The 21901-nt window shown below is 43.9% G+C and overlaps 3 long non-coding RNA genes across 6 annotated transcripts; all 3 read right to left on the bottom strand.

The window, feature by feature from the left end:
- Positions 1-2867: 2867 nt before the first annotated feature.
- On the bottom strand, positions 2868-4397 carry LOC147913579 (uncharacterized). The gene is made up of 3 exons (XR_015548537.1): positions 4339-4397; positions 4121-4215; positions 2868-3037 (listed from the first exon to the last, which is right to left on the bottom strand). It is a non-coding gene; the product is annotated as an uncharacterized LOC147913579 (long non-coding RNA).
- Positions 4398-8070: 3673 nt separating this feature from the next.
- Positions 8071-9835, bottom strand: LOC147913578 (uncharacterized). The gene is made up of 4 exons (XR_015548538.1): positions 9821-9835; positions 9479-9556; positions 9288-9386; positions 8071-8098 (listed from the first exon to the last, which is right to left on the bottom strand). It is a non-coding gene; the product is annotated as an uncharacterized LOC147913578 (long non-coding RNA).
- An 8-nt stretch (positions 9836-9843) lies between these two features.
- Positions 9844-21200, bottom strand: LOC147913577 (uncharacterized). 4 transcript variants are annotated; one of them, XR_015548528.1, is made up of 5 exons: positions 21096-21200; positions 19707-19808; positions 15209-15340; positions 11712-11733; positions 9844-9907 (listed from the first exon to the last, which is right to left on the bottom strand). It is a non-coding gene; the product is annotated as an uncharacterized LOC147913577 (long non-coding RNA). The 4 variants fall into 4 exon arrangements; XR_015548530.1 differs by lacking the exons at positions 19707-19808; positions 21096-21200 and adding an exon at positions 18073-18151; XR_015548527.1 differs by lacking the exons at positions 9844-9907; positions 11712-11733; positions 15209-15340 and adding exons at positions 18264-18377; positions 18689-18786.
- Between the last annotated feature and the right edge of the window lie 701 nt (positions 21201-21901).

Here is a 21901-nt window from a genome sequence, read left to right as displayed (position 1 = left end):
CTGTGTGGTGATATTTTCATTAAACTGCAACATGTCCCAGCCATTTTGCAGACACTTTCATTATGTACTTAATCTCGTCTTCCTCACAATGACCTCAGAATCCAGTATCACCCCTTACACACACAACAGGGCTGAAGAGGCTCTGAGTACGCCCCACTGAGAGTTGGTATTAGGAGCTGAGACCTTGCAGGTACACAGGCCAAGAATCAGGATGCTGTGTGGTAAGTTTGGGGAGATGCAAAGCCTGACAGTCAGGGGTGGTGACGCTAGAGGATGCACAGAGGATGCTTGGTGAGAGGGGGTCCAGCAGGGAGCGGCTCCTGATCAACCTTGAATATACCAGGGAAGGAGTCTGACTCGTACTGAAAGGCCAAGGCCTCTGCTCTGCTGATCTAGACCCCTGTCTTCACATTTAGTCTCTCACTGGGGCACAATAAAGCTCCAGGCAGACAAAGGATCCTCAAGAAGCCAAGATTACATTTCCAAACCTCCAGAGATTTTTCCATTGTACCAGATCCAGAGATTTTCCAGAAATCCAAGGAAACAAGAATCACTTGATTTACGATTATGAACAACTAAGGGCTTTAGAGGCAACAGCAACCGCTTGTTTGATGAGGATAATTGCATTGCCCACACTGTGTGATTGAAAACCACTTGTGCAGCAGCTCTGCGTGGACCTCGCACTGCCCCTTCACACTCCCTGCTCGAGCTGCCCTTGGCTGGGAATGGCCTTTCAGCTCCATCTAAGGAACCCAACCACACCCAGCTGGAGCACCTCCTCCAACTCTTTCTTCTCTTCACAACCTCCAGCTTCACTCTGGTGAGATTCCACGTCGCCCTCTTTTTGTTCTCCTGGGTCCCTTCACTGCTGCTTCCATTCACGTGATCACAGGATCTTGAATGGAAATCTCCCACTCTGCTATAGGACACCTTAAGCCCCACTGAAGTTGAGGAGGTGCGCTCTCATCCCCCACAGAGCCACGGCACATGGTCTGTGTACAATGTGCATCTGCAGAACTGTTCTTTCTGCCTTTCTGTAGACAGCCTCTTTCCTTCTCTATGAGACACCTGCTGCCCAGCTCAGGATGCGAGGCAATTCACGGCCCATTATGCACGTGTCGTCCCTGAGAAACTTGAGGAGCGTTCACAATGTCTCCTCAGCCAGAGTTTACCCTTGCATTGCAAAGCCCTCAGTAACATATCTACCTTTCCTCCAAAAAAACTCCATAGGAAAAAAGAGATGCAGATATGCTTTACAGTCAACTCATACTCTTCAGATCATCTTACCGAGTGGGACACGTGGAGGCAGTGGGTGAGGGCCTAGAGGCCTCCAGGATGGAGGGAGACAGATGTGGCCCAGAGCCCACAGGAGTTGAGTTGTGCAGGGTGGTGCTGCAAAGAAGGAGGCCCTCTTGCCTCAACAGTGACCTGCAGAACAGAAGTTTAAAGTCAGGTGGATGTGGCAGACACTGGCGCCAGCACCAACCAAAGCTGAAACCCAGTGAGCCGAGGAAGCACTTGGCACCCTCCCGCCCCCAGGTGCCAGGAGAGCAGCATCCATGCCAGACCGCTCTACCTCTCCCACGGGGGCAGCGCGGCTGGGTAGGAACAAACACCGCGAGGATGAACCACTGTCACCACGTCACCGCCCGTGTCGGCGAAAGCACAAGAGCAAGGGTCCTGTCCTAGAGGGACCGGAGGAGGCAACACCAGACTGAGAAAGGAGCCGACTCCAGGCAGACCCGGCATCTCGGTCCAGGACCCGGCCTCCACCCTCCTCACCACCCCCAGCACCACAGAACCTTGTTGGCTCTCTATTCAGAAGAGGCGCCCGAGAGGATGGAAAAGCCCGCTCCCCACCTCTGGAAGCCGAGCTGCTCCTGGGAGAAGCTCTGCCTGCAGGCCCCTGCCCTGCCCGTCCCCGCCTCAGCTTCCCTCCCGACAAAGGGGTCTTCTCCTCCGCTCGGAGTCTGCCCACGGCCACCAGGACCTCTGGGGCGCTGGGCACCCGAGGGCCTGCGTTTTCTGAGGCAGCAGTGTGACCGACAGGACTCGGTTAGGCTCAGCTCTATCTACTCGTCACCCACAGGGAAGACAGGTTTCTAAGCCCACCGTGAGGCAGCGGACTAATTGTGTCCACGGAAGCGTGAGGAGGGGATTCTAAAGGACAGAATGAACACAGGCGTGTTTTGATTCCAGCCGTAAAACCCGTGACAGGGGATGAGGGAGCGTCCTGGCTCTAACGGCACCACGGACACCACAGGACCACCCTCATGTCAACACTAGTGATGGCCTCTGGCGAGAATAGGTCCTGCAAGCGCCCAGTTCTGATGTACACTCTTCACTCCTTTGGTGCCCGTTCCCATTTCCTACTGCAAATAGGCCATTTGTGATCATTCAGACTATTCTGACCTAGGCTACCACTGGAGAGGGATCCTGGAGAGCACAATGACCCATAGAGAGGGACCCTGAGGAACTGTGACATCGGCTGGATCCAAGAACATTCCAAATGCCTTACGAAGCACCCAACATGAAGTTGGAGGGACGGCCTCTCCTGTTCCTCTCCCATGAGGATGATGGCAGGCGTTCCCAATAGGCTCCTCACCAAACCCAAACCAGGAATGGAGCAAAGGAACCACAACAACAACAATCCTACGCCAAGGAATTCAGGAAGGAGTCGGCTCTGCCAGAGACTTCAGTGTGGGCTTAAGAGTAACCCTCCAAGTGTTACTTCCAGAAACACACCGTGAGAGCCCTGCAGTCCTCAGCCCAGGAGCACTGAAGGCTTCTGGAGGCGCCACCAAAGATGAGAGGTGAGAGTGGGAAGCCCAAAGGCTCCTGGGGAAGACTGTGCTTTCAGGGAAGGAAATGACACAGCAGACGTGCCACGGAACACACAAACCGGACATGAGGCCAAGAGAGCCTGCTGCACACACACGTCAACGTTTCCAGAGACGGTTACGACTGAAAATGACCACAGCACTTACTTTGCCCCCGGAGCTGCTGCTCCTCACAGCCGCAGAAACAGGTCCCGGATCTGAAAGAGGCCAGAGAGGAGGGATGGGGGTTTAGTCGGACTTGCATAGACTGTGAGGAAGGAAAACAAACCCTCTGCGCCTTCCTCCACCATCTGACATTCTTTCCCACTTCTGGGCCCTTACCAATGGCAGAGGGCTCCCCACACACCTCAGGTGACCCCCGAGGAGAAGGGGAGACCCGTCCCCTGACCCTTGAGGAAGACACTACAGGGCCCTGGTTCAGGGGTTTTCATAACTCATCAACCACCTGTGGTCAGGTCAGAGCTCAACTAGCGGGAAATCAACACTGAAACAGGGGTTTCCCAATACACATCAGGGGAAATCACCATTTCATCATAGAGTAAAATTAAAATGAGAATAACCTCAGATGCGATAATAGCAACAACCCCTCAACATGAACAGCACAGGTCCTTTTCTTCAGGCCGCAGGTGGACTTTTCAATCTCTCACTCTACACATAAGCTGCCTTCCACATGTGACCAGACATTATATAAATATTTATGAACAGAAATGGACTTAGACTAATATTATAGTAATGAGAAAATGGAAGATATGGGGATTTAACAGCAAAGCTGTAGCGTTACACTGATAATGTCAGGAGTAAAATTACATAGAAATTTAATTTATGAATGGAATACTAAAGTCCACAAGCAAAAGTTAAACAGGAAGAATAAGGAACCTCCAAAATAGTAAATAAATGCCTTTTTTCTCAACTCAAAGAAAAATCAAGTCTTCAGCATTGACTCAAGTTGGGAAGGAAGCATGGACCCACTTCCCCCAGGCACGTCTCTCCAGTTGAGAGCAATCCAAGAGCACCCGAGGCGGGTGTTGGGGGCAGAGAGGGTCCACAGTCAGTGGCGGGGCATGAGCTCCACCAGTCACAGGGCGCAGGCCCAGAAAGCCAGTCTGGCTGGGGCACCTGAGGAAAACATCTTCCTGTCACCCCTCGAGATAACCTGTTGTCTTTAGGTCGTGCTTGGGATTGGTTCCAGGCAACATGGTGATCCCCCACAGGAACAGGTAGGACATGGAGTGGTTTTGCAGCAGAAATTAAGTGGCTGCACTTCACAATGTGCTCCCTACCTCTCTGTGGAGGGTTCTGCATCCCAGGTCTTCCCGACGTTGGTTTGTGCAGCCTGTATCCCTCAGGCAGCCTCTTTTTGGACATTATCTCCAATCTTGAGCGTAGGAAAAGGAATGGACTTCAATAAAATTACAACACCAAGTCCTTTACTAGGCACTAAACAGCTTAGCCTTAACACCTCAAAAACACCTGTAAAAATGTCGTCAAAATCCCATACCTGTGTTTCAAGTGGGCGGCTTCCCTGCTCTGCTCTGCTATCTCCCTCTCCCAAATCAGGCCTTGATCTGTGGGAGAAAAACACATCCACCTTCAGTTGTGGCAGACTGTGCACAAAGGGAAGGAAAGAAAGCAAAACTTACCCAGTTGTGGTGGCGTTCTTCTCATACACAGCCATCTGAAAAAGCCAACACGTCATAACCCTATGCTGAGGGCTTCCAGGGCCGCTGTGACCCTCTGCATTGGGTGCTGAAGGAGGCGGGACTGTGGGCAGATGCAGGTTACCTGGTGTCTGAAGGTGAACTCCGCTTGCTGCGCTTGTTGTCGCATTTGATCAATTTGGTGCCTGTGAGTGACAGTTGCTTTCATCAGATAAAGCACGATATTGAGGATGATTTTAAATAGTCTTCCCATGTTTCCATTGTCTGAACTGTACCCTTATACACATTATCAATCCTATAAGACACACTTCATATGAATATCAAAGTACAGTAGGACCAAAGCTATTGCTACATTGTTTCCTTATTCTCGAATGCCCGCCAGCTTCTGAGTTGATATAATTCCCTCACCTATTCTCAATATCTCCTAATTTATCCTGCAATGGCGTCTTTCATCATACAGCTCGCTGCTTCTTTTCCTTACATCCTGATCATATTTCTCAGGGCTACAACACTGGGTCTCTAAAATGGCATGCTCGTATCTACTGATGTGATTCATCCGACACCAAACTGCTTCCCTAAGATGTACAACAGTTTTACCTCCTCCAGGAACATTATTGTGAACCACATTTCGACATAGTCTGGTCAACATTGAGGATCAGGAAATTATTAGCAAATTTATTTATTTATTTATTTATTTGTGAGGAAGATCACCCCAGCTAACATCCGATGCCGATTCTCCTCTTTTTGCTGAGGAAGATTGGTCCTGGGCTAACATCCGTGACCAAGTCCCTCTCCTTCCGTGGGAAACTGCCACAGCACGGCCTGACAAGCGGTGCATTGATGCAGCCTGGGATCGAACCTCACGAACCCCGGGCACTTGAAGCAGAAGCGCGCACGCGCAACTGCCGCGGCACCAGGCTGGCCCCTACTTTTTTTAAGTTAATATTTTAACTTGACATTTGTGAAACTTAACATTTTTCTTTCTTGTGTGAAATCTCTATATAAATGTCTTCTGAACATTTGCTTATATTGGTGTATGAATTGGGTCTAAACATTGTACAAAAGTTAAAAAAAAAAATCCAACAAAGGTTTCTGAGCCACTGGTATTCAACAGCTGCCCTCCCCTGTAGTTCTGCGTTTCTTCCCCACCCACTTTCAGTCTCTTCTCTCCCGCTGAGAGCTGCTGCTCCTTTTCCACCCGCTCACGGTCTTTCATTCTCAACTTCCTAAGAGGAAAGACATATGCATTATCCGTAGCCCATGTGAAATTCTGCCTTTCTCCCCTCCCAGAAATCCAAGGGCAAGATTCAAATGTCCCCTCCCATCCTACCCCACAAATGCCTAGATGGACAAATATAATCAGAGGAAAGCATTTAAGCCCCCATTAGAGCACAAAAGAAAAATCAAGCTCCATCCTGCTGGCAAGTCTTTGGCAATTCTGAGCTTCTCTTCACAGCTCTGTGTTCCTAGTCATTAGTAAATGAACTAAACAAATAGAAAAAGCACATATGAGACGCACCATGTGCCCTCCCAGGCTCAGTCTCTTGGGACTGGGACAGCACAAGCTCATTTTCTTTCAGCTCATCGCAAGTAAGCACATTAGGGTGAAGCAGAGGTTCATGACTTGTCTGATTTCTCTCAGGGAGAGACCTCACGCCATGACACAGCCATAGATCCTTGCTGGACATGGGGTCATAACATCGGACAATTAACTACTAGACACTTCTACTGTTCAAGAATGGAACTCCTGCCACCTACTTCAAAGATCCTAGTTGAGGAGAATGGAAACCATGCTGAAGGAAAAATTATCTGAATAAGCCCCATATTCAGGGTATCTCCTGAAAATGAAAAACTTTCAAATTGAGGATATCAATAACAGGTAGATTGATTTCATTAACAAGTACCTTGATTTCATTGACAGTGAAGGCTGCAAAGGGCAATGGCTTAAGGCAGATGTGTTGTGCTGCCTTCAAACTACTTTGTTCAAGGTTCTGATTCAAAAGATTCTCAACTTGACATTGGATTTGCTAGGGATCACACACAAAATTAAAAGAGCTCTAGGAAACAGGGACGAAAACACTAAAGAGACAAAGTTCTCACATTTGTTTCTGGCCACGCAGCCAATCTTTCAGCAAATGCTTTCTGGACTGGCTGGAACATAGTGGGTGCATTGTAAGGTGATGGGGATATAGAGAGAAGTAGGGCACTATCACCACCATAAAACATCTCATAGTTTAATGCAAACAAGATGCCAGTGAGGACAGAGCCACCCTACCCAGCCCTGGGCAGGGAGAACACAAACCTGGCACTTGTGGGAATATAAGAAAAGTTTTGCCTTTGAACATGGATGAGTGGGTCTGAAGTCCCTCATCTCCCCCTGGCAACAATAGGAAACATTGGCCAAAATATGAAATTCATGATAGAATGCACCAGATTGCTAACAAGCCAGTAAAGAAACTCAGGGCAAGATGGAGAAGAAGGATGCCCAGGATTAAGGTCAGCCTGGCATTTGGGGCCACTTTCCACAAGGTTCATCAACTAATCCCAGAGGAGACTTCTGAGATGCAAAGACGCTGAGCTGCATTTTCATGGTCAGTCAGCGAAGGTCACCCTAGAAAATCCTGCGGGCCTTAGCTGGGTCCCAGGAGACTTACACACTGAGAATAAAGGCAGACAGAAAACACACTGGCCTTAGGAGGGACTAAGCCTGCAGTGAGTGGTCTCAGTCACTAACTGGATTAATAGGATTCAGTACTGCTGGCGTCCCTGATCACCTGCCACATGTAAACACCCATCTTTTCTGCAGCAGGATGACATCAGACAAGGCCTCAATTTTTCTCTAAATATTATCTACCCAATGTCTAGAATTTAATAGGAAATGATAGACATATGGAAGAATCAGGACAATATGATGGGATTGAAACCTAGAGTACAATGTAAATGAACCCAGAGGGTTCCAGATAATGAAGTGATTAAAGCTGGTACCTGTCGCCGTCCAATCTTAAAGTAATTACAAATAAGAATCTCTGACAACCAGTTAGAATGGAAAGGAAGATGCAGATTACAAAAATCAAGGCAGAAAGGAGAAACAATTCTGTACTGACTGAATATGGCAAAAATACGGTGATAAATGTTCTAAAAAAAATTATAATTCTCTACATTGGTCTACACATTCACTAATACAACAGTATTGGTAACAATCAACACATGAATAGCTTACTGTTCTGTGACCCACTTTCTTTGTCCACAGATTTCATCAACCATACGTGTGTTCTTCTTTAGCATTTCTAATTCGGCTTCCTTTGTCTCTTTAACAGATCTCAGTGCCTCACAGCTGTCTTCTAGTTTCTTTCTCCTTTCTGTAAAGCATAAAACCATTTTCTTTGTGTGTGTGCACATGTTCCAAATACTTGGTTGTGATGGGGAGAGAAGAAAGGAGAGAATCCTGAAGGCAAGAAGTCAGTTTTCACCTTCTCACTGCAAACTCATTTTTTACTATATGGGGTTTCTTCCCAACAAGCAACATACCTTCCAGATTACGTTTATTAGGCGTCGAGGCTGTCTGCTTGAATCCTTGAATTCTCCACTCACATCTCCTGACTTTAAGAGATTTGAGAAAAGGTATTCAAGTAATGATTAATACGACAATGTGAATGTACTTAACACTACTAAAATGTAGACTTAAAAATGGTTAGATGGTAAATTTTACGTGTATTTAGTCTCAATTAAAATAAGAAAATTAAAAGAGAAGTAATGATATTTAGTTCTCTGATTTATATAATCTATGGGAGTAACTTTTTATTTGCTCCTATTTGATCTTAAGCTGAGCATCTTCCTTCTGTACATGCTGTTCTTCAGACTTCAATTTCAGTTCACTGACACGAATTTCATTCAGGGGGATTCAAACCCAAAGCAAAACATTCTCACTAATGACTTAGTTCCCAAGAAGAAAAATCCCTAAATCAATAACATAAATTTAATATTCTAAGACATGACACATTTGTTCTTCACCAAAGCTAAGGTCTACAATGAAATTCTTGAAGCAAATATAGGTAGTTTACTTCTGAAATTACTGAGGTGTTCACTGAAATATCAACTTTTAAGTTTTCTGTAGATTTTTCTTTTCTGATATTTGCACGTAGGATAGAAATAAAACATGTACTGGATTTCAATAGAAACACTGGGCGACATGCTAAAAAGAAGAAACGCCAATAAAACATGTCCCACATCAGCCCCTGTATCACTAAAAGCAGTAGATCCGGTTTGAGCCAAGGAGAAAAGTCAAACACATAAAGAAATGAGGAACTCAGAGAATAGTTGAAGTCAGAAATGTTTCCTGGGCACTCTGACTTTCCTACACTCAAGACAATGGGATACTTGACTGGGGGACAAGGCAAAAGCAAAGAAGGCCTCAAATCTTGAAGCCAAACAGCTCAAATGAACAGCTCTTCTTAGTGAAAGGTAAATATTGTCCCCAGATTCACCTTGGAAATTCTGTGCTCTGTACTAAGAGGGACAGGACTGTCCAACATGGCTAGAAATCTGTTCTACACTTTCTCAGTTCTACGTTTCTTGGAGGGGAGGGATTGCTAAATGATATAAAAAAATTACTCAAGGTTGTAAAAACAGAAAAAAATTCTTCCTAAGTCCTTATATTTAAAAAGGCTCTGTGGTATTAGTATTTGAAACAGCAGTGAACAGCATGGAAGAAGGCAGGGCTCAATTAACCCAGTGAACAAAAAGGCTCAAAAGTCAAATTATGGTAATAACTTAGTAGCAAAACTCTCACCAAGTCCCGATTCTCGCTGTTTCGATCTCTGTCAGATGCCAGTTCAGCAAATATACTTTCAATCATGTCATTAATGCTTCCAAGCATTTTGATGTTTTTCTTAAACAAAACATATAGAAATTAGTAATATTTATTCATTATTTTTATTTCTGTTTTTAGAGTGTAATCTAGGAAAAAGGAGGGATTTTTACCTCCAATTTATGTGCTTCGTCGCCAAGAATCTTGTTCTGCCTCTTATTTTCTTGAGCACATTTCTTTGCTTCATTGATCTATACAAATACATAATAATGGATTCAGAATTCAAAAATATTAATTATAGTGATAGTGAAACCTCTCTCTCATGGGTAAGTCCTTACAGATATAAAAAAGTGGTAGTTTATATATAAGAGGCTTGTTTTGAATTTAGACTGTTATACATTGTAATGAAATGGGACACTAGGATGAAAGAAGAGACAGCAAAATAAGTGAACTAGAAGAAAGAGGAAGTACTTCAAGGTGAAGCCATGAAAATAAAAAATAAAGGATGATTATACCTTCTGTTCACAAATAGATATTTTTGGCCAGTTCTGAGTTTTCTTTCAAGTAATTCTTCTTCTTCTCAGAAATTTGATGTAAATTAACTAAAAGAGATAAAAATTATTTCTCAGATTATTACCAAAACCAATAAAATTGAATTACCCCAATGTGTCAATAGCAAAGGCACGTTATTGGCACTATGGCGTAAATAACTTTTTAGCACAACTACAATCCCTGAAGAAAGCAAGTTTCAGTTAGTGGCATTTTAAATGCAGGAAACAAATATAGAAATAAGAACCCTATTTCAATGAGATTCCCATTTAATCTTTTTTTCAAAGATGAAACAATGTCTTAGCCTAACATCCCATCGTTAGGCAATATTTTTAGAAAATGTGAACAGTTCAAACAGCCCTGTCATCACCAGAGAAACAGAGAAAATTCAAGCAACCTATGTACTTATATTCTGTCCTCCAATTATCACATAAAATAAACAGATCAGTGCAATTGTTTTAAAAACAAAACTCTAAAGGAAAAAGAAAAAAAAAAACACCTGACTTCTTCCAGGTTTTCCCCACCCTTTAATATTACCCAGAGAGATTCCTCTAAATGTCACTTGACCAGCTACTGAAAAGCCTCTCACGCCTTCCTGCTGCCCAGCAGATTCCCCTTCATGAGAGCCAGGGTGGGAGGCTCAGGAGGACAAGGTCTTTGGAATCAAACACACTTGGGTACAATCCTGGCTTTACCACTTAGTTGCTAGAGGACCTGGATAACTCACAATCCTTATAAGGCAATATCCTTCAGCCCCAAGATGAGAATGTTCCGATCCACCATTACAGGAATACAGCACACGTAAAGCACCCAGTAACAGATGGATAACACATGGAAAGCTCCAGAACACAGCCCACAATTCCACACTCCTCTCAGAGGCGTTTAATTCTCTCACCTGACCACAAAGTGCAAACTTATCTTCTATTTGCCCAGCATGAGAGCTCTGATACCCTGATCACTCTTCTCACCACCAACACTGTTGCATTCGCTGTGACAAACACCAGCAGCTTAGGGCCTACTAAGTGTCAGGCAGCCACCCTGGCTCTCAACAGACAGCACCACTTAATCATCACAGTCTAGGAAGCCTGTACAGAATGTCTTATCCCTATTTTGCATTGGGTTCATTTCCACCCATTCTCCACTGGCATGAGTGGCTCCCTCCTCTTCAGACTCATAACCCAGGGTTGTGACACACACTTTGCCTGGCAATACCTGGGTTCTTCTCTCAGCCATAAACTTCTTGATAGGCTCTAGTAGTGTTTTATCATCTCTACATTTCACCAAGAGCCAGGTCATGTCAACATATTCACTCCAAACTTCAGCCTCATGCCATCACTTGCTTCCTAAACATTTCTATGCAAAATTAAACTCACCCTATCGTCCCACTCCCATGATCCATTCCTCCTGCGGGTCTCTTATCTCAATAGATGGCAGCTCCCCTTATGTTGTCATTTAGTTTCCAACCCCAGAAGAGTAAAATTTTCAAGCGTCAAAAAGTCAATTAGCGGGGCCGACCCAGTGGCGCAAGAGGTTAAGTGCGCGTGCGCTGCTGCGGCGGCCCGGGGTTCGCCGGTTCGGATCCCGGGCGCGCATCGACGCACCACTTGTCAAGCCATGCTGTGGAGGCGTCCCATGAAAAGTGGAGGAAGATGGACATGGATATTAGCCCAGGGCCAATCTTCCTCACCAAAAAGAGGAGGACTGGCAGATGTTAGCTCAGGGCCCATCTTCCTCACACACAAAAAAAGTCAATTAGACATCAGAAGTCACTGTATTTACTCCCAATTGAATTAAAACCCACATCAAACACTAGAACTGAGAAAATATTACAAAGGAAACTAAAGCCTAAACTCTTACCTTGATATACTCGAGGCTTTACCTAGGAGAGGAAGAAACAAAATTAAATATGATGTCAAAACATATTATTAGTGAAAATCTATCATTCTGACAAAATATCAAAAAAATAATCAATGAAATTAAAATCATCATTTTGTTCAGCATAATGATTAATTATAGGATTAAAAATAAGGGAAAATTATAATTTCCTGTTTAAGTCATAAAACTTCACAACCATCACTGATAAAGAGCACAAAAGTAAATTACTTATTTTTGATCAAAAGATCTGTTTATGCTCTATTAAGTGAACACTAATCTATTTAATTTTGGTAATGGATATGGCAAACATTTTTATAAACACTCTAATGCATCATTTCCGTGATTTTTTTTGTCAAACCCAATATCCACACTGACGTCCAGAACCTGGGATTGTTTTAAAAGCCTCCAAAAAAACTTAAAAAGAAAAGGCAAAATCTTTGTACTAAGATATACCTCTTTCAATCAATAGAAAGCCTTTCTGAAATCTTACAGAGTTGGCTGATTGCTGAATTAATAAACAATTACAGCACATCAGGTCCTATGCTTTTCCCAGACCACTAAAAACAGAGGGTCATCAAATGAGAAAGAGAGTGGGAGATGGCTAGAGAACAAGAACAATAAACAACAGAAATGACAGCTAACATTTCAAGAAAGGGCAAAAAGTGCTTCCCAGCCCGGAGGCATCCCCTGTGGAATTACAGCTCAATAAAATCCAGGCAGGACCCCATTTTAATACCACGGAAAGACACATTTTCTTGACACCTAAAACATATTTTCCCAATCAAGAGTTTTAAATGATGCTCAGACACTGAGGTCAGCCCAAAAAACATGCCAAGGTACTAGGATATCATTACAGTATCAAAAGCCAGTCATAATAACAATGTCATAGGTAAATGCATCCATGGAGGACAAACAGAAAATCTCAGATATTCCTTTAACTTCACATGATACTCAGGAAACAGTGAACTTCCCTGTCCTTGTTACCCAACCCCACAGGCAGGGACAAGTGGGAAGTGGGATGGGCTCAGGAAATACTTAATATTGGTCTTTTCTTTTTTGAAGGAAGGGTTTATAAATTGTAGTTTTCTCATTGAAAATATATCGTTGTCTTGCTCAATGAGTTCTTTACTAAAAGATTAGAATATTTTACAAAGTTCACTTCCATTTCAAGCGTTAATTTGTGTTCAAGTTAGTGATCTAAAGGAAATAAGAGAGCTGGACTCCTGGATTCTGATCCAGCTTGTAAGGAGCTTGGAAGCTGTCACTCCTGTCCACATAACAAGATACAAGCTGAACAAATTGAAAGTCAAAAACTCTTCATAGATCTATCAGAGAACTGATGTCTAAGCATGCCTGCAGAATCAGAGACCCAGACTGGCCAATACAGAAAATCACCCCTTATTGGAGCAGAAGCCCAAGGTCAGAAATCTCTGCAGAAACCAGAACACCATGGTAGGAAAACATTTACTGTAATTGATGAATTCCTGGATGCTCAGTGTGGACAAGCAAGAGATTTAAAAATGCCAGGGTGCCCAATCTGGAAGGTTTCCAATAGTTGTGTGAGTTTATCTCCAGGAATCTAACAGTTTCTCACAGTAAATACTGGAGAAAAATCCCCTCATGCTATTGGCAGGGACAGGGAAAAATAGCTATTTAGAAATAAACTCACAGTATTCTGTTCTTCTTAAAGACTTGCCCACAAGAGAAACTACTTTAGCAGAGACTTACTGGTGTTTTTCCAAAGACTAAGTGACCTAGGTGAAGGGAAATACCCAATTCCAGAGCTCTCTCTTCTTCCTGTCTCACCTAAGAGTAAACTCAGCCTAACCCCTAGCCAGATAAATATAAATCCTCAGACTAAAGGCCTGTTTACCTCAATTGTTCCTTTAAACCAGGACACGACATCCAGCTTTCAACAAAACCTTACAAGGCAAACTAAAAGAAAAAACCACACAGGTTGAACACAGCGAGAAAGCATTAGAATCACACTCAGTATGGTAGAGAGGATGGAATTATCAGGCTAAGAATCGAAAACCATGATGATTAACATGCTAAGGGCTCTAGCAAAAAAAGTGGACAACATGCAAGAAGAGATGGTGAATATAAGCAGTGATGAAAATTATAAGGATCCAAAAGAAATTCTAGAAATCAAAATCCCCATAACAGAAATGAAGAATGCCTTTGATGCATTCATTAACAGACTCGACATGGCTGAGGAAAGAATCAACCAGTTTGAAGAAATGTCAGTAGAAACTTTCAAAACAGAAATGCAAAGAAAAAAAAATACCCAAAATACAGCACACAGAATCCAAGACCAGTGAGACGATTACAAAAGATGTAACATATACATAATGGGAATACCAGCAGAATAAAGGAAAGGAGGAAATATTTGAAGCAATAATGACTGAGAAGTTTCCAAAATTAATGATAGTCGTGAAAACATAGATCCAGGAAGCTCAAAGAATTCCAAGCAGGATAAATACAAAACAAGAAAAAATGTACATCTAGACACATAATATTCAAACTACAGAAAAGCAAAGACAAAAAATTTTAAAAGAAGCAAGGGGCAGGGCAGGGGCAGGGGGGTATAGCGTTTCACCCATATAGGAACAAGGATAAGAAGTACGTTCAACTTCTCTTCAAAAATCGTACAATCAACAAGAAAGTAGAATGAAATATTTAAAGTATTAAAAGAAAGGAACCATCAACCTAGATTTCTGTAGCCAGTGAACTTATCCTTCAAAACAAGACTACAGAGTAAGGAAAATTATCAGGGATAATGAGGGGCATCACTTTAACGGTAAAGGGTCAATTCTCCAAGAAGACATAGCAATCCCTAACATGTGTGCATTAACAACAAAGCGGCAAAATTCATGAGGCAAAAACTGACAGAATTGCTAGGAGAAATAGATGAATCCATCATTATAGCTGGAGACTTCAAAACCCTCTATCATTGGCAGATCCAGCTTACAGAAATTCAATAAGAATACAGTTGAACTGATCAGCATCTTCAATCAAATGGATCTATTGACATCTGTAGAAGACTTCATCCAACAGCACAATATACCTTCTCAAGCTCACATAAAAAATTCACTCAGATACACCATATTAGGGCCATAAAATACATCCTAACAAATTTAAAGTAAAAGAAATCATAGAAACTATGTTCTTAGACCACAATGGATTCAAACTAGGAATCAGTAACAGAAAGACAGCTGGAAAACTACAAAAAATTTGGAGACTAAACAACACATTTCTAAAGAACACATGGGTCAAAGAAGACATCTCAACAGAAATTTAAAAATAATTCAATCTAAATGATAATGAAAATAGGACTTATTAAAATTTGTGGGATGCAGTGAAAGCAGTACTAAGAGGAAATTTGTGGTACTGAATGTAAATAAAAGTTTCAGTGACTACCAAAATTCCTACTTATTGATGATTAAAAGTCTATCCATTAATTACTTTAGTATACTCACAGCAAGGACGGTTCTCCAGAGGAAAATTAAAAATGCAGAAATTCCCAAAGAAGTAATAACAATGGTCAACTTCCACAGAATTCCAAAAACATCAGGCCCAAGACGGAAATGGTCAGGCAGAATATGGACTGGCTGAAATAATAATGGAGATCATGAGGAACCTCAAAGACATTTACAATACATCTGTCACAAAGAGTCACCTTTAGAAACCCTAAACCAGCCTCCAGGAGGTAACCAAACCTCTCAAATATCTCCTCATGGAGGAGAGGGAAGACAGATGGATTAAAAGGAGCAGGAGGAAACTTTTGGGAGTGACGAGTGTGTTTACTATCTTAATGTGGTGATGGTTTCATTGCTGCAAACATATGTTAAATATCAACAAATTGTATTCACTAAAATGGTGCTGTTATTATACAAAAATTATACCGCACTTAAGCTGTAGGAAAAAAATCTAATACGCACACTTGGAGATTTTATTTTGCTGACAAACACATTGCAAATATTTTTTAAATAGTCAACAGAACATGAACTATGAACTTATAAACCAATTAAATTGAAAAATAAGTAAAATCAAACTTAGAGTGGATGGGAAGCCTCAGTCTTCTGTTGTATATTCATGAAGTACCTGGATAAAATTATTTGGAACATCACCAAAAATATACCCAAATGTATGGAAGAATGGGAAAAAATAACAATGAAAAATGTGTGCTAAAGATACAAATGAGAATAATATATAGAGAGATGTTTATAGAAATGTACATAACTGAGAGACATGGGCAGCTGCTATTATAATAACACTGGGATTATTACTCCCACAAAAATTAATTCCAAATTTTTGTTTAGCCCCAGTTTCTAAACCTATTGGGGTTTTCTTTCAATGTTCACTTTGATTCTGAACCAGAGCACATAATGTCAGATTTCTGAAGCACATAAAGATTTTCATAACCGTATAATCTTGTATATTATGATTAAAACTAAAGAACTGTAGTTAGTTAAAAACACACTTCCAAATAGCCAATAAACAGAATTCACATTCCTATTTTACAGTATCGCACCTAAATCAATCAATAGCAATCATGAAAATTAATTTGTAAAGGAATACAAAATTTCTAGGATGTATGTTCATCAAAACAAAAGGCAAATGTCATTTTACAAAAACTAGACCTATATGTATTTTAGAAGAAAATAGACTCACAATGTAATTCACACTAATCTGCATACCAAGCTTTAGTTTTGTGCAAATAAAACTTCTCTAGAAAGTGGCCTTTGAAATCTATAATGTTTTCATCTTCAGCCCTCACAGCTGGGGTCAGTAAAATGTGTGCTCATGGGAAACATACACTGTCTTTGAGTCACCACTGTCTGAGAGAGCAGTAGCTCAGCACAATGGTTAAACATGTGGATCAAATGCACAAAAAAGACAAAGACCATCTGGTCACTACCTGGTAAAACATCCCCAGTCATGGGCACTCTTGTTACATCTGGCAACTGTTGGGAGCTGATATCAGTAGTTCAATCCTACCTAGATTCGATCCAATGGGGCTAATAAACCTGAGGTTCTGATACTCAATGGCCATGGGCAAGGGAGGAGGTGGAAACACAAGACAAGTGAGTTTATCCAGGTACTCAAAGATGAGGTAGGGAAAGAGAGGTTATCTCATCTCTGAGAATGCAGCCTAAGCAGAAGGGGGAAAATTCTAATAAAGACTATCAAGAAATTTCTGCCTTCATAGACTCAAAGGAAACAGAATAGATTCTCCTTTGATTGGAGGTATTCATTGGGATGATTCTGCCTCAATGTGAGGGTTGTTCCTGACCACTGGACCTTTCCAGATCCCTAAGAATCTGATGCATGCCAGTCAAAAGAAATCTACTTATCTCTAAGGGCTGTTCTCAGTCTCTCTCTCTCCTCTCAGGGTAGAAGTGTTTTTTAATGAGAGAGTGAAAACTTGCACAGTGGGAATCTGGAATTTCTTTAACTGTGGACAATCTTAAGGACATTAAGGACCCTTTTTGCTTTGTGTAAATCAACACTCTGGACATGAACACTTTACGAAGGAAAGGATAACTCATTCATCTCCTGGTCATGTCACTCCTAATGATTTCCCCATTATAAACATCCCAGCAGGATGCAGCCACTTATTTTCTGATGGATTTCTCAGGGCTCCCATCAACCTGGTTGGACACAGAGTCCCTGGGGGCAGCTTCCAAGAGCAGAAAGGAAGGGACGACTCACAAGTTGCTAAAAGTCAACAAGCCAGAAAGCACCGAGCACAAAAGACATTTCACTTTTTAACAGACTAGTACCAAGACCAATGCTTAGATACCACTGTTCCCAGGGCTGCCAACCTTCACATATATGAACCACGTACTCACAGGGAAACAAACTACACAAGAGATGGACCCTACACCTGCAGAGCTTGAAGCAGGATCTTGACAAGGCTTCCAGGAGCTAGTCTAACTCCCATGACTCCCATTAAATAAGAATTCCTTACATTTTTAAATACAACTTTATTGAGTTATAATTCATATATCATACAATTCTCCCATTGAAGACTTACAACTCCATGGCTTTTAATATATTCACAAATCCTTCCTTCTTGATGCTATAAAGTTACTACTTTCAGGTTTCCATCCTGTCGACCCTGCTGTGTTTGGTCCAAGCAATGCTGACAGGACCCAGAACTTGATGTGGACAGCTGTGGCCAGAACCCATTCAGGCAGGTCAAGCAACCTGGCCTGAGGTCCTCAGTCTTCAGGAATGTCTGAGTTCCCATCCAGGAACCCATGAAAAATTTATTTACCCACCATGTGAAACAGCCCAATAAGAAGGAGGAAAGATCTGATGTCCAATGTTTACTCACGTTTGTGTCTGGGTAACCGGGAAACCCGAGCAGGAGGAGCCAGAAGATCAACCTCTGTGCCTCCATGTCCTGGTCCTCTCAGGGGATTGTGGTCAGGAGGAAGGAGGTGTGGAGGGAGGGATGCAAAGGGCGTGAGGGGAGGGGTGGAGGAAGAAGGGGGTGAGGGAGAGGTGGGGGAGTGGGTCGGGGGGAGAGGTTGGAATTGGGGGTGGGATTGGGGAGGGGGTGTGGCAGGAAGGGTGGTTTTGGGCACCGGGGAGGAGGAGAAGAGGGGTGTCAGGGAAAGTACTGGGTCAGATCAAGTCCTAGAGGGAAAGGAGGAGGGTTCAGACAGGTCAGTAGGTCAGTAGGTCAGCAGGACACAAGGAGCAGTGAAATGGACTCTCAGGAGCAGTTGGAGGGGACAAGGGCTTCGTCTTCCTCCGAGTCTTCTCCTGTCTGGGCGCTGCCTTAGCAACCGCGATGCTTTATACTCACCTTTGACCAATCCCCTGCCTTCACCCCTGGTTCATCACCGTGGACACCGTGTGACCTCACTTTTAGAATGCCCCTCCCCCACCCAGTGCCTCACTGGGAGCCACCCCAATGGCAGGTCCTTTCTGGAACCTTCACAGACCTTCTGGTTTCTGGTCCTTCCCAACCCAGGTCCTCTCTCCCCGACTCTGGCACTCCCTTCTTCCTTTCTGACATCCCAAGGTTTCCCATGGCCATTGACTGAAAAACAGACAAAGCACAGGGTGACTTTGAAGTAAAGTGAAAAGAAGAATCAAATACACAAGTAGAGTGTACTCAGGCTGAGAAAAGGGTCACAGGGGACTTGGGTCTGGGAGGGGATGTTGGGAGAGGGGAGGTTGAGGCTAAGAGACTCCAGAGGGAAAAGGGGCCAGAGAGAAGCTTTGCCCAGGGCCCAGCTTTGCGTGGGGTGTGCCCTGCTCAGAAGACGAGGTCAAACCAGCTGGCCATGGTCACACCCCTTGCTCCTCGACCTGGGACCAATGGTCAGTGATTGCTGTAGTGATGATAATATTGTCATATGATAGTCCTGCTGATGTATTATTGTTATTGTTCTTATTGTGGGAGAGGGTGAAGCCACTCTGACACATGGCAGGGTCCTGGGGAGGCTCGCCTCTCTCTCTCTCTTCTCCTCAGGATCTGCTAAGCTCCACGCAACACCTCCACTCTAAGTGCACCCTGTCAGGGTCCCTGTCCCTACCCTGGGCCCTTGTCCCCAGAGCAACCCTACCCTGGTCACTCTCTGGCATCAGGACCCAGGCACAGCCCTTCCAGAAGTGCTCATATCTATTGATGTGATTCATCTGACACCAAACTGCTTCCCTAAGGTTTACAACAATTTTTACCTCCTCCAGAGACATTTTTGTGAACCATGTTTCCACATAGTCTGGTCAACATTGAGGATCAGAAAATTTTTAGGAACTTTACTTTTTTTAAGTTAATATTTTAATGTGACATTTGTAAAACTTAACATTTTTCTTTCTTGTGTGAAATCTCTATATAAATGTCTTCTGAACATTTGTTTATATTTGTATATGGATTGGGTCTAAACCTTGTACCAAAGTTAAAAAAAAATCCAACAAATGTTTTACGAGCCGCTGGTATTCAGGAGCTGAACTCACCTGTAGTTCTGCGTTTCTTCTGCAGCCAGTTTCAGTCTCTTCTCTGCCGCTGAGAGCTGCTGCTCCTTTTCCCCCCGCTCGCGGTCTTTCATTCTCAGCTTCCTAAGAGAGGAAAGACATATGCATTATCCGTAGCCCATGTGAAATTCTGCCTTTCTCCCCTCCCAGAACTCCAAAGGGCAAGATTCAAATGTCCCCTCCCATCCTACCCCACAAATGCCTAGATGGACAAATATAATCAGAGGAAAGAATTTAAGCCCCCCATCAGAGCACAAAGAAAAATCAAACTCCCTCCTGCTGGCAAGTCTTTGGCAATTCTGAGCTTCTCTTCACAGCTCTGTGTTCCTAGTCATTAGTAAATGAACTAAACAAATATAAAAAGCACATATGAGACGCACCATGTGCCCTCCCAGGCTCAGGCTCTCGGGACTGGGACAGCACAAGCTCATTTTCTTTCAGCTCATCACAAGTAAGCACATTAGGATGAAGCAGAGGTTCATGACTTGTCTGATTTCTCTCAGGGAGAGACCTGACGCCATGACACAGCCATAGATCCTTGCTGGACATGGGGTCATAACATCGGACAATCAACTACTAGACACTTCTACAGTTCAAGAATGGAACTCCTGCCACCTACTTCAAAGATCCTAGTTGAGGAGAATGGAAACCATGCTGAAGGAAAAATTATCTGAATAGCCCCATAATCAGGGTATGTCCTGAAAATGAAAAACTTTCAAATTGAGGATATCAATAACAGGTAGATTGATTTCATTAACAAGTACCTCGATTTCATTGACAGTGAAGGCTGCAAAGGGCAATGGCTTAAGGCAGATGTGTTGTGTTGCCTTCAAACTACTTTGTTCAAGGTTCTGATTCAGAGGAGAGGAGTCAAGATGGCGGCGTAAGCAGACTCGGAACTCACCTCCTCCCGTAGACACAGCCAATTTACAACTACCCGTGGAAAAATTACCCCTGAGACAGAACTGAAAACTGGATGAGAGGAACTCCTGCAACAACGGACAATCCTAACTGAGGTGGAAGAGGCAGAGACTCCCTTCTGGAGAGGAAAAACGCCGCCTTCACAAGCCGCCAGCTTCACGGCCCCGGGGAGCAGCTCACAGGTACGCAGCCTCCCTGGAGACGCGGGGCCCTGAGCCGGGGAGCGCCCCCGCTGTGGGCATATTGTGGACCCAGCACAATCGAGATGAGTGGCATAATATCTGACTGTGCCTGCTACTAAAACACTGGGGAGCACCCCCAGAAAACCCGGTTCACAAAGAAACTAAAACTGGCTCTTAAAGGGCCCGCGCGCAAACTCACCTGTTTCAGGAAGCACCCTAAAATCACCAGAAAGAAAGGTGTACAGTGCTTTGGTGACAAGAGACTCACCTAATAGGCCCTGAGTGCATCTCGGTGAGGGGTGAGACCTCTCCAGGGACTGGGACATTGGCGGCGGCCATTGTTGTGGCCTGGGGTGGGCGTGCTGACACAGACACCATTGGAGTTCTCCCTGAGGCCTGCTAGCCCAGGGTCTGCCCCACCCGCTAGAGCACTGATTTAATCCAGCTCAGCCAGGGCAGGCAGCCCACCCTAGAGACTGGCCCCACCCAACAAAAAGCCCTCAGGCAACTTGTGGGCCTGCATAGATTGGTGACTGGATTCTCTGCAGCCTGGCAACTGAGCCAACTTGAGCAGGGCAGGGTGTGCACAAGGAGCGGGTGGAGAGTGTGGGGCGGTGGCAGAGTGTGTGGGGCTCCCGCCGTGGAGAGGCTGGGTCCACTTGGGGAGGTCGGGGCGCTCACATGGGGCAAGACTGTGTTGACTGTGTGTGTGGACCCGTGGGCGGCAGGGCTTCTCAGCCGCAGAAGACTTGTACTTCTCAAAGACCCACATAGGAGGTTTGCTCCACCTTCCAAAACCTGAAACAATTGGGTGCTCCTGTGCCTGAGGCCAGCCCCACCCAGCTGCAATCCTCAGAGAGCTGACAAGAGACCTAATAGGCTAGAGGCTTACAGCAATTGTAAGGCCCTGAGCCTAACAACCTGCCACGCTGGGGGCCTACTCACTTAAAAGAAATACTGCAACACAAACGTGGTATTAGAACTTGCAGCCAACTGTGCTGGGGCTCCCCACACCTGATAAAGAGACTGAAGGGCCCACAACAACTACAAGCAGCTGAGCATTACAACAGCTGG

Source organism: Ceratotherium simum, chromosome 26 (assembly GCF_057802395.1).
Source record: "Ceratotherium simum simum isolate JZ-2026a chromosome 26, ASM5780239v1, whole genome shotgun sequence".
NCBI lineage: Eukaryota > Metazoa > Chordata > Mammalia > Perissodactyla > Rhinocerotidae > Ceratotherium > Ceratotherium simum.
The sequence above is the reverse complement of the archived record's forward strand: the minus strand, read 5'-3'. Positions and strand labels throughout refer to the sequence as shown.